Genomic DNA, 9636 nt, shown 5'->3' with positions numbered 1-9636 from the left:
AGCATGTGGGGGGAGCACTCCACTGCCCTCCCCTTCAGCCCCTTGCTAATAAGCCAGGACCAGCAAGGGAAGATCTGGGCCATCTGGAGGAATCCCACTTGGTAAGTTCACTGATAGTAGCTGGAAGAGAAAGCCCTCTCCTTCCTCTCCAGGGACAGCCCATCAAACCAGTGTGTCCAGAGGTGTTTTCATTGCATGGGCCGTGCTCAGCACTCCTGGCTACCGCCACCCGCTCACACCTCCCTCCTGCTAACCAGGCTAGGAATGCTCCCTGCCCATGCCTAGTGTACTTTCCAGAGGCCTTCAGTCCCAGCCATGGGGCCCAGGAAGCAGGAATACAGAAAGTGTGGGGGTTGCATCCAAGGCCATTGTTGTTATTGTGGGTGCACGAGTCCACCTGTACAGCTCTGACTGCAGGATTGCGGCTGTCATAAACATACAGCTAAAGGGATCATAAAATCCCTCCTTTACCTGCAAGGAGTTAAGGAGCTCAAATAACCTGGTTGGCACCTGACCAAAAGGACCAATAAGGGGAGAAGATACTTTCAAATCTGTGGGGGGAAGGTTTTGTTTTGTGCTCTCTTTGTTGTTCTCTCCGGGACAGAGAGGGACCAGGGCAGGAAAAACCATCTCCTAAAACCCTACCTGAAATAAGCATCCAAGATTACAAAAATTGTAAGTAATAACAAGGAAATGTGTTAGATTATCTTTTGTTTAGCTTGTGAATTTTCCCTATGCTAAGAGGGAGGTTTATTCCTGTTTTTTTGTAACTTTGAAGTTTTGCCTAGAGGGGAATCCTCTGTGTTTAAATCTTATTACCCTGTAAAATTACCTTCCATCCTGATTTTACAGAGGTGCTTCTTTTACTTTTTTTTTTTTATTATAAAGTTCTGCTTTTAAGAACTGGATTGGTTTTTAGTGTCCTAAAAACCCAAGGGTCTGGTCTGTGCTCACCTTGTTTACCTATTTGGTTGGTATATTATTCTCAAGCCTCCCCAGGAAAGGGGGTGATGGGTCTTGGGGGATATTTTGGGGAAACAGGAACTCTAAGTGGTCCTTTTCCTGAATCTGTCTAACTCACTTGGTAGTGGCAGCAATACCGTCCAAGGACAAGGAAGAATTTGTGCCTTGGGGAAGTTTTTAACCTGGTAGAAATAAGCTTAGGGGGTCTTTCATGTGGGTCGAGTAGGGAGGGAACCCTGACAGCGGCCATGACAGGGGGCTAAAATGCTGCATTCCTTGGTGTTGTCCTGAGCTGGCCAATGAATAAGCTGGGGGGAAAGTATCCCTTAAGCTGCTGGCTGCCAGGTGAGTCACACCCACTGGAATGAAACCACCCCACGGCTGTGTGGAGCAGGCTGGGCACTCAACACAACCAGGCCTTGGCTGGAGATGGCCATTCACCAGCTTTGCTGGGAATGGGAACCAAGCTAATCCCGACAGGCTCATGCTGCCCGGGCTGCTGCTCTAGCAGGGGCCTCTCTCTCGCTCACTCCCTTCTCTCTCTGCCAGCGTTCCAAGGACACGGGGGCTCAGACCCATCCGCTCTAAAGCCACGGGCTGCTGCTTCTGCTTGGGCGAAAGGAGACTCCCTGCTAGGCTGGAGGGCCCCCACTCAGCTGCCAGCGCTGCCCAGTACTGGAGCAGCACCGCGGACCCTCCCTGCTCTGCTGGGTTCCCACTGCAGGAGGTGCTGGGAGTTGAGGCCTGATCCCCAGTTCACTGAGCTCAGGCCTTAGCAGCAGAGGGAAGAGGGGTAGAGTGGGAAGGCAGGACCCAGTCTGGCTCTGCCTCCGGGCACCCGGAAACCCCTCATTCCTCCCTGCACAGCACCCCCTAGTGCTTCCCCAACACCACACAACACTGGGAGGGAGGGAGGTTTAGCTGCAGTTAGCTAAAGGAGGGATGTAGCTTGCTGTGGGCAGATCCCCTGGCAGGCAGGGCTAGGCAGTCAGATACACACCAAAAATTCTTTCCTCTAACTTCCCCCCTAGGCTGCATTAGCCTCACTCAGCTTAATTAAAGCTCAAGCAAACAAGCCCCTGGGTGGCATTTTCCCCATGTTTGCCTGGTGCTCGCTTTATTAGCAGGGAGATTGCCAGGAGCTCCTTGGTTGTGTTTGCTTTGCCCCATGGAAATAACACCTGGTAAAGCCCTTTAGATAGTGTTGTTCATGGGCCTAGTTTTTTGGTTTTGTGGCCAAAATGGAAAAAAAAAAAGTCATAATTTTGGGCCGATCTCATACAAACAAAAACCAAATTGGATTTTTTTGGCCAAATGAAAAAGTTTATTTTTGGGTCAGGTGAAATATTTTGATTGACATCAAATTAATGTTTCATTTGGGTTGAGAATTTGGACCAGAGGATCTAGTGGCCCCTTCTGGCTTTAAACTCTGTGATATGAGTAGTACTTTGAGCCTAATTTGAAATGTTCCAAGCAAGGGGGTGGTCAGCCCTTCCCTAGAGAGACTGCACCCCAGCCCAATACATCCCCATGGGGGGTACTGTGTTCTGAGCATCTACCGCAATTTCCTCCTAGTGTCACAAAAGAGAAAGAGTCATAGATTGCAATGCCAGAAAAACCCACTGAAGCTCCAAGAGAAGACGTAGGGCCCGATCCAACGCCCAATGACACCATTGGGTGTCATCCCACTGCCTTCGAAGGCCTTTGAGAAGGGGCTGAAGCATTCCCCCTTATTCTCCCTCTTTCAGAAGAAATTTTCCGTGACCTGACAACAGGGAGCGTTGTCAGCGAGTCCGTTCCTGTGTAGCAGGTAGGCTCTGCAATAGCATTCTTGCTTGGTGAAGAAATTGCTCCCTTGCTTAGACGCCACCAGATAGCAATGTGATAGTAACCCTCTAGTGCCTGAGGGGTTCAGACTGGGTTTTGTTTTTCTCCATTGGTCCCAGTTATGCCCTGGACCCACCTTAAATAACTTTTTCTCCTCCTTGTTGTTTACACTCATCAAACATTTGTAGACTGGCATCATTTCCGCCCCCTCTGTAGTCAACTCTTAGCCAAGCGACACGTATTTCACTCCCACCTTTCCTTGTAAATCAGTCCATTCAATATCCCTGATCTTTTGTTGTTGTTGTTGTTGTTGTTCTTCCCGGAGCCTTCTCCGAGCGTCAGCATTTCTCTGGCAAAGAGGTGCCCAGACTGGCCCTCTGCTTGGAGTGGGACATGCACACTTGGAAAGGATGAGATGAAAACAACGTGACTGCCATGTGATGCAGTGGGCATGGACTTAGCCCTGCGATCCATGGCCATCACAGACCAAGTCCTGCCCTCTGTTACACCTCTGCAACTCCACCAGTGTCAGCAGCTGTAACTGGGGAGAGCCATTGGCCCAGAACATCTGCAGACCCCAAAGAGCTAACACTGCAGTATGAGTGGGCTGGAACCGCCTGGATCTTTCGGGAAGGCCAGATCAAACTGCCCAGTTGAGGCTTCTCTTTGTAAGATGGCTCAGAAGCAGAGCCCAAGGTCTGAAAAGTCGTGAACCTTGGAGACGTTGGGATTCCTCCTTGAACCCAGTCCAGAGAGTCACTTCTTGGGCCCCCACATCGGAGTGGAGGATGCTGCTCTATGGACCGACCACTGAGCTGCCTCCACCGGTGCCGAGCACAGCTTGGGATGGGGAGGCAGGGGTGGCTGGACTGAGAGGCTAGCACCAGCTGAGATCTCGTCTGATCCGGTCCCCCATTATAAACGTGAATACTACAGCCACGGCCCCCAAGGCACCATTCCAGCAGCCAACCATAGCCAGAGCACAGAGGCAACCCAGCCCTGCCGCCTAGACCAAGGCATCCTCAGATGGACTGCTACGTTGGCTCCCTGCCACCCAGGGACCCCCTGGAACAAAGGGAATCCCTGCTTAGCTAGTTGAGCTAGCTCTCCACCCCCGGAGCAACACACAGCAGAGGCTTTGTACATTTCGAGGGAGGCGATATGGCAAAGATCGGTTGTTTAGCATTACCCAGGGGAGAATGAGGCTTTGGTCTGTGTGCCAGGCCACCCCAGGTCAATGATCACTTCCTCTCTCCCCGACAAACATGAAAGGACAGCTGCCAAAGAAGAACCACCCCTCCCGGCGCTGCACGTGCAGTTTTGTTCCAGCCTTAGAAGGATCCTCCTGCATCCTGGAGCGAGGAAACCTCAGCAAACAGGGAACAATTCCCCATTGTGCTGCCCTGCGTGGCAGCGGCTTGCAGACGCCCACCCCGACTGGCTGGGGTTTATCGCCAGCCCCTGGTTGGTTTAGGCTCAGCCCAGCCCAGACTTTGGCATGTGATTCCTTTCCTCTCCCTCTCTTTTAACAAAGCCCTTCCCAGCAAGGCCTGTGGTTCACACTATTGTGTGGGGTCAGGGGCTGCAGGAAGGAGTGAGATCCTTATCCGCCTTGGGGAGATTACTCAGCGAGTGAGATCATGCTGGCCCTGTGGAAAAGGAGCTGCTGCTGGCTGCCACAGAACTGATTTCCCCTCTGCCTGGGGGCTGGAGAAATGGCTCCAGGCAGCCGCACCTCACCTGGCTTCCTGGGGTGGAGCTGGGCGCCCAGCTGCCGGGGCCGTTGACCTGCAAAGCTCTCAATGCCTGCTTTGCCAACAAGTCCCTGAACAAGGGAATGGGGGCTGGCCTCCCTCACCTTGCTGCATTCAGACACGGGGTGACCAATCCCCCAGAATCCTTTGCGGCGGGTCCTGGCTCCACGGACGAGGCCTGAGCGAAGCTGCGGCAGTCAACCAGAGGAATGTGAGGGGGAGAAGATTGGTGACGCCAGCTAACTGACCAGGGCTTTCATGGGGGTCACGGCTTCCAGGCTGGGAATTACTACCTGGCCTAGGGCTGGGACAGGGCACCGCAGGCTGCTGAGCCCCCACAAATCGCTGAGCCCCCACAGCCCATTGAATTGCCACAAGCACCTCTATTCCGGAGGTTCCCTTGGACAGCTCAGTCCTCGTCTGGAGCAGAGGGTGACATGCAGGCGAGTAGAGGAAATGTGTTGAATTTCCCTCCCATCTCCTCCTTCAGCTTCTCTCTGCTCAGCCCTGACCTGGCTCTGATTCCTCCTCTACAGCCACGAGCTTGGGAAAGTTTTAACCACTGCCCCTTTGCCCAGCCTCTCTGCCTCCCTCTGATCTGCTAGTGACAGCACTCATGGGCGCTTTTGCTTCCAAAACCAGCATGGGCACATTCCGCAGCCAAGCCCACCCACCCGCACCCCCTGCAGGGCTGGAATATGGACCGTGGGGCTGAGCCCAAGTGGATAGCGTATCTGTATGCAAGGGGTGCAGGAAACATCTGGGAGACAGTGGGCTCGGAGCTGCTCCTGGCTGTAAAATACAGACACAGACCTGGATCAGCCTCCCTTTGTGGTGTCAGGCCTAGTGTCCAAGAATGCAATGCCGAACGGCCCACAGACACCCTGCCTCATTCCAGTGCACCGTGGCCAGCTGGAGCATGAATGGCAGTGGGCCCTGGGCCTCTCCCCTGCCTGGCGGTGCTAGGAGCTATCCCCTGAGCAGAGAGAGTAACAGCTCCTCACCCCCACCTGGAGCTGAGGGTTCCCTCACTATCAGCTCGGCAGCCACCAGCTCGGGGCAGCAGCCGCGTCACGGTTGGGCGGGCGCATGTAAGCACATCTGGCACCTTCAGTATGCCCCAGGGGCATTCTGATGTGTAGCGATCTGCAAGCAGGGCCATCTTTCCCTGCCAGCCAATCTGACTCAGGGCACAAGGGCCAGGCAGGAGGTGAAACCAACAGCAAGGCATGGCCCAGTCTCAGCAACTCTGCCTGGAAGGGAGCGAGGGGTGGGAGCCATTTCTAAGGGGGAGCTCAAGGGCTAACGTGAAGCCAGAGTGCGCATTCTCCTTGTAAGGTCCCAGCCGCAGAGACGAGACAGTGCCAGGAGGAGATTTTGACACAACTTCAGCATCATGGCAGACCCCCGGGGAATTTGCGACCGGGCATTTCAGCTGATGCTCTAATGGGAAGCTGGAGGCCACCAACTGGGAGCTCGTCACACACAACACAATATTGTGCAGCGCGGATACATACAAGCAGCAGCTGGGGAATGGGCAAGGAGGGAGGAGAAGGGTGAGTTGGCAGAAATAGGGTTACCATATGTCCGGCTTTTCCCAGACATGTCCGGCTTTTTGGTCCTCAAATCCCCTTCCGGGGGGAATTGCCAAAAAGCCGAACGTGTCTGGGAAAATGCTGGCATCCGTGCCCCAGTCCCCTGCTTACCAGGCTGCGAGCTGCAGGCGGATCCCCTACTGCGGTGGTGGCTGCTGCTGCTCCCCCCAGACACCTCAGCTCTGTGCAGCTGAAGAGCCGAGCTGCCCGAGCGCTACCGGCTTCACGGTTTGCCGGGCAGCCCCCAGACCTGCGCCCATGGCCGGGCGCTTCCCCTCCCGGGCTCCGGCTGTGCCGGGGAAGCGCCCGGCCGGGAGCGCAGCGGGTCTGGAGGTCTGGGGGCTGCCCGGCAAACCGTGAAGCCAGTAGCACTCGGGCAGCTGTTCGCGTGGCTGGGAGGGAGGAGGGGGAATACGGGGCGCTCAGGGGGGGGGCGGAGGTGGGGCGGGGACTTTGGGGAAGGGCCAGAGTTGGGGCGGGAACTTTGGGGGAAGGAGAAGGGGTGGGGCCAGGGCCCCGTGGAGTGTCCTCTTTTTTAAAACCTTAAATATGGTAACCCTAGAAGAAAGAATGAGAAAGGAGAGCAAAGATAGCAGGGGGAATATCACATGGGACAGGTCAGGAGAGATGGATAGTGGGAGTCAGATTTCCTCTGGTTCTGGCTCCCAGCCCTGCAGCCTGCCCCTGCTAACGAAACTCACAGTGGAATTTTCTGCCTATTTGAGCTGGAGGAAGCTGCAGCATCAGCTCAGATATGGAAAACGGGGGAGCTGGGCCCCAGTGATCGGACAGTGGCCTCACGCTGCTGAAAGTCACCTGAAAGCTAGGTCCTTTGATGGGGATGCCAGGAATTGCCCTGCAGTCCTGCACTCTGGCTCTTCCAGTGCACCAGGGGAAGGCACATGAGAGCACTCTCTTTGCAATGCACCTGCCTTTCCTAGCCTTTCCTCTGCCCGGAAGCATAAACTTTGATCATGCTTCTCAGCTTAAATTGCACAGCTCCAAGTGTTATCAGTGCGTATGAATCACCCGGGCCCTTTGGAAATGCCACCCCTTGACTCTGATGACCTCCTGTAGCAGTGAGTTCCAAAGGTCAGCTATACATGGCATATGGAGCCCTTGGGAGGCATTCCAGGAGGTTGGCATGTGAGGCAGGAAGTGGCAGCAGTTGCAGTTAGGATTTCACTCATGAGGAGCAGGAGCAGGGTCAGTTTCTCTCCTTGTGTGCAGGTGCAGGGGAGGGAAGGAGCTAACAAACAGGAAAGGGGAAGCTACGGGACTGGTGCCCACACACTCCCCAGCCACTTCCCATCCTGAGCTGCACCCACAGGCCAGCTATGGACATCACAGCTCTCGGGAAACGGGATGAGTAGGAGACAATGGGCAAGATCTATCCTCCAGCCCTCGCTATGGCAACAGTAATGAAATGTGTCTGTACCCCCCACACACACCTGGTCCGGGAGCAGCATCACAGCTGGGGGACTGGGGTCAGGAGCAGAACCACAGTGGGGGCTGAGAGAGGCCAGCAGCCGCGATGCAGCCAAGAGTGGGGCTAATGGCCGGGAGCGAAGCTGGGGGCAGAACGGAGGCTGGGGGGACGCTCCCTCCCCATGGGGGCTGGCTTGAGACCTGCTGCACGCCCCCTGGACATTCCTTCATGCCCCCTAGGGGGACATGCCCCACAGTTCGGGGACCACTGCTGTAGGGAATGCCTGAGTCCCTGCAGATTTCTGAGCCTGACTGAAAACCAGTTCAGTCACCAGGTGCCCTCTGGGGGACAGAATCAGGGCCGGCTCTAGGCACCAGCAAAACAAGCTGGGGCTTGGGGCAGCATGGCCGGCGCCAGAATGCCACCCCTAAAAGTGTGCCCCGGCTGCCCTAGCTCACCTCCGCTGCTGCTGCCACGGCACGCAAAACAGCTGATTCGCGTGCTGCTACTCGCCCTCCCTCCCAGGCTCTCAAGCCTGGGAGGGAGGGGGGGAGCAGCGGCGTGTGAATCAGCTGTTTCACGCCCGCGGCGGCTCGGGGTCTCCCCCTCCCTCCCAGGCTCTCAAACCTGGGAGGGGGGGAGACTCCAAGTGGCCGCGGCGCGGGCACCACTTCTCCCCCTCCCTCCCTCCCTCCCTCCTAGGCTTGAGAGCCTGGGGGGGGGAGGAGGCAGGGCTGGGGATTTGGGGAAGGGGCGGAGTTGAGGCAGGACTGGGGGTGGAGTAATTAAAGAATGGGGTGGGGGGGGGGGGTGGCCAAAATTGTTTTTGCTTTGGGCGGCAAAAATCCTAGAGCCGGCCCTGGACAGAATGAGGCCCCACACTGCTAACAGAGAGTCTCCCTTAGCTCAGTGGCAGGGGTCTGTTACCATCTAAGTCCAAAGGGCCACAGTGACAGCTGTTATGTGCCTAGATTAATTATACTACTAATACATTTTACACTTGGGGGACGAGAAGGCTTGCATTTCCCTAGATAAAGATTTCACCTGGTTTCCTTACCCCCTTTTCCTTCCCCTTGCTTTCGAGGCTGGGGAGTGCAAGGTCAATGGCAGAAGCATGCCTGCTCCCCGACTGGTCAACACCCTTCTTGTCTGCTCCCAACTCCCTTCCTTTTGGTGGGCTTACCTGGGCCCAGGCTGCCTTCCCCATCACAACCGGCCTGTCCCTCCAGCCATAATGGAGGAGAGGCTATTTATAAAATAATCCCCGCCCCTGGGTGGGGTTATGGTAATGAAGGGGAAAGGGGGAGTTAGCCTATATATAGCTGAGAATTGGTGCTGCTGATTGGTTGGTTTTACATGCACTTGACTTTGATTAGAAGCTTTCTGGGGCAGGGTTCTCCTTTTGGTTGTGTTTGTATAGGGTTTTCCCACCCTTCCACCCCAGTATGTCTAAGCACCTGAAGGAATTCAGCCCAGCAATCGTCAGGGGTGGTAGGTCAGTCTCATTTTACAGATGGGGAAACTGAGGCCCAGAGCGGTTCCAGGAATGACTCCCCTGAGGTCACGCAATGAGTCAGTGGCAGAGCGGGCACTAGGACTCCCAGTGCTAGAGTCCAACCCCTACAGCGCAGCAGGGCTAGCTTGGTGTAACAGATAGGAGAATCCAGCCCTCGCTCCGTGGAACTTGCATTGCCCATCCTCCACCCCAGTTGCTCACATTTTCCTCTGTGGCACTGGTGCTTTATAACGTGCAAATCAGACCCCCCGGCAGCTGGCTTGCTGTGTTTAACCAGGAACCAGTCTGACCAGCACCAGCACTTGGCTTTTTCCCCACTCCCACTCTCCCAGGTCACCTTGGGTAAAGCAAATAGTTTACACTTATGGAAGCCCTCAAAGCAGGGCTAAAGCGCGGCCTCTCTGCATGGTTGGAGAGCGTTAGCCTTGGGACAGGAGAGGCAGACAACACCATTCAGCTAGATAGCATAAAGGCTTCCCTTCCCCACAGCTGCCCAGCCAGGGCAAGCTAACACAGAGCCCCACTCCCTGGAGGGACCCCAAGGAGGGCACA

Source organism: Trachemys scripta, chromosome 7 (assembly GCF_013100865.1).
Source record: "Trachemys scripta elegans isolate TJP31775 chromosome 7, CAS_Tse_1.0, whole genome shotgun sequence".
Taxonomy (NCBI): Eukaryota; Metazoa; Chordata; order Testudines; family Emydidae; genus Trachemys; species Trachemys scripta.
This window is presented reverse-complemented; position numbering follows the sequence as displayed.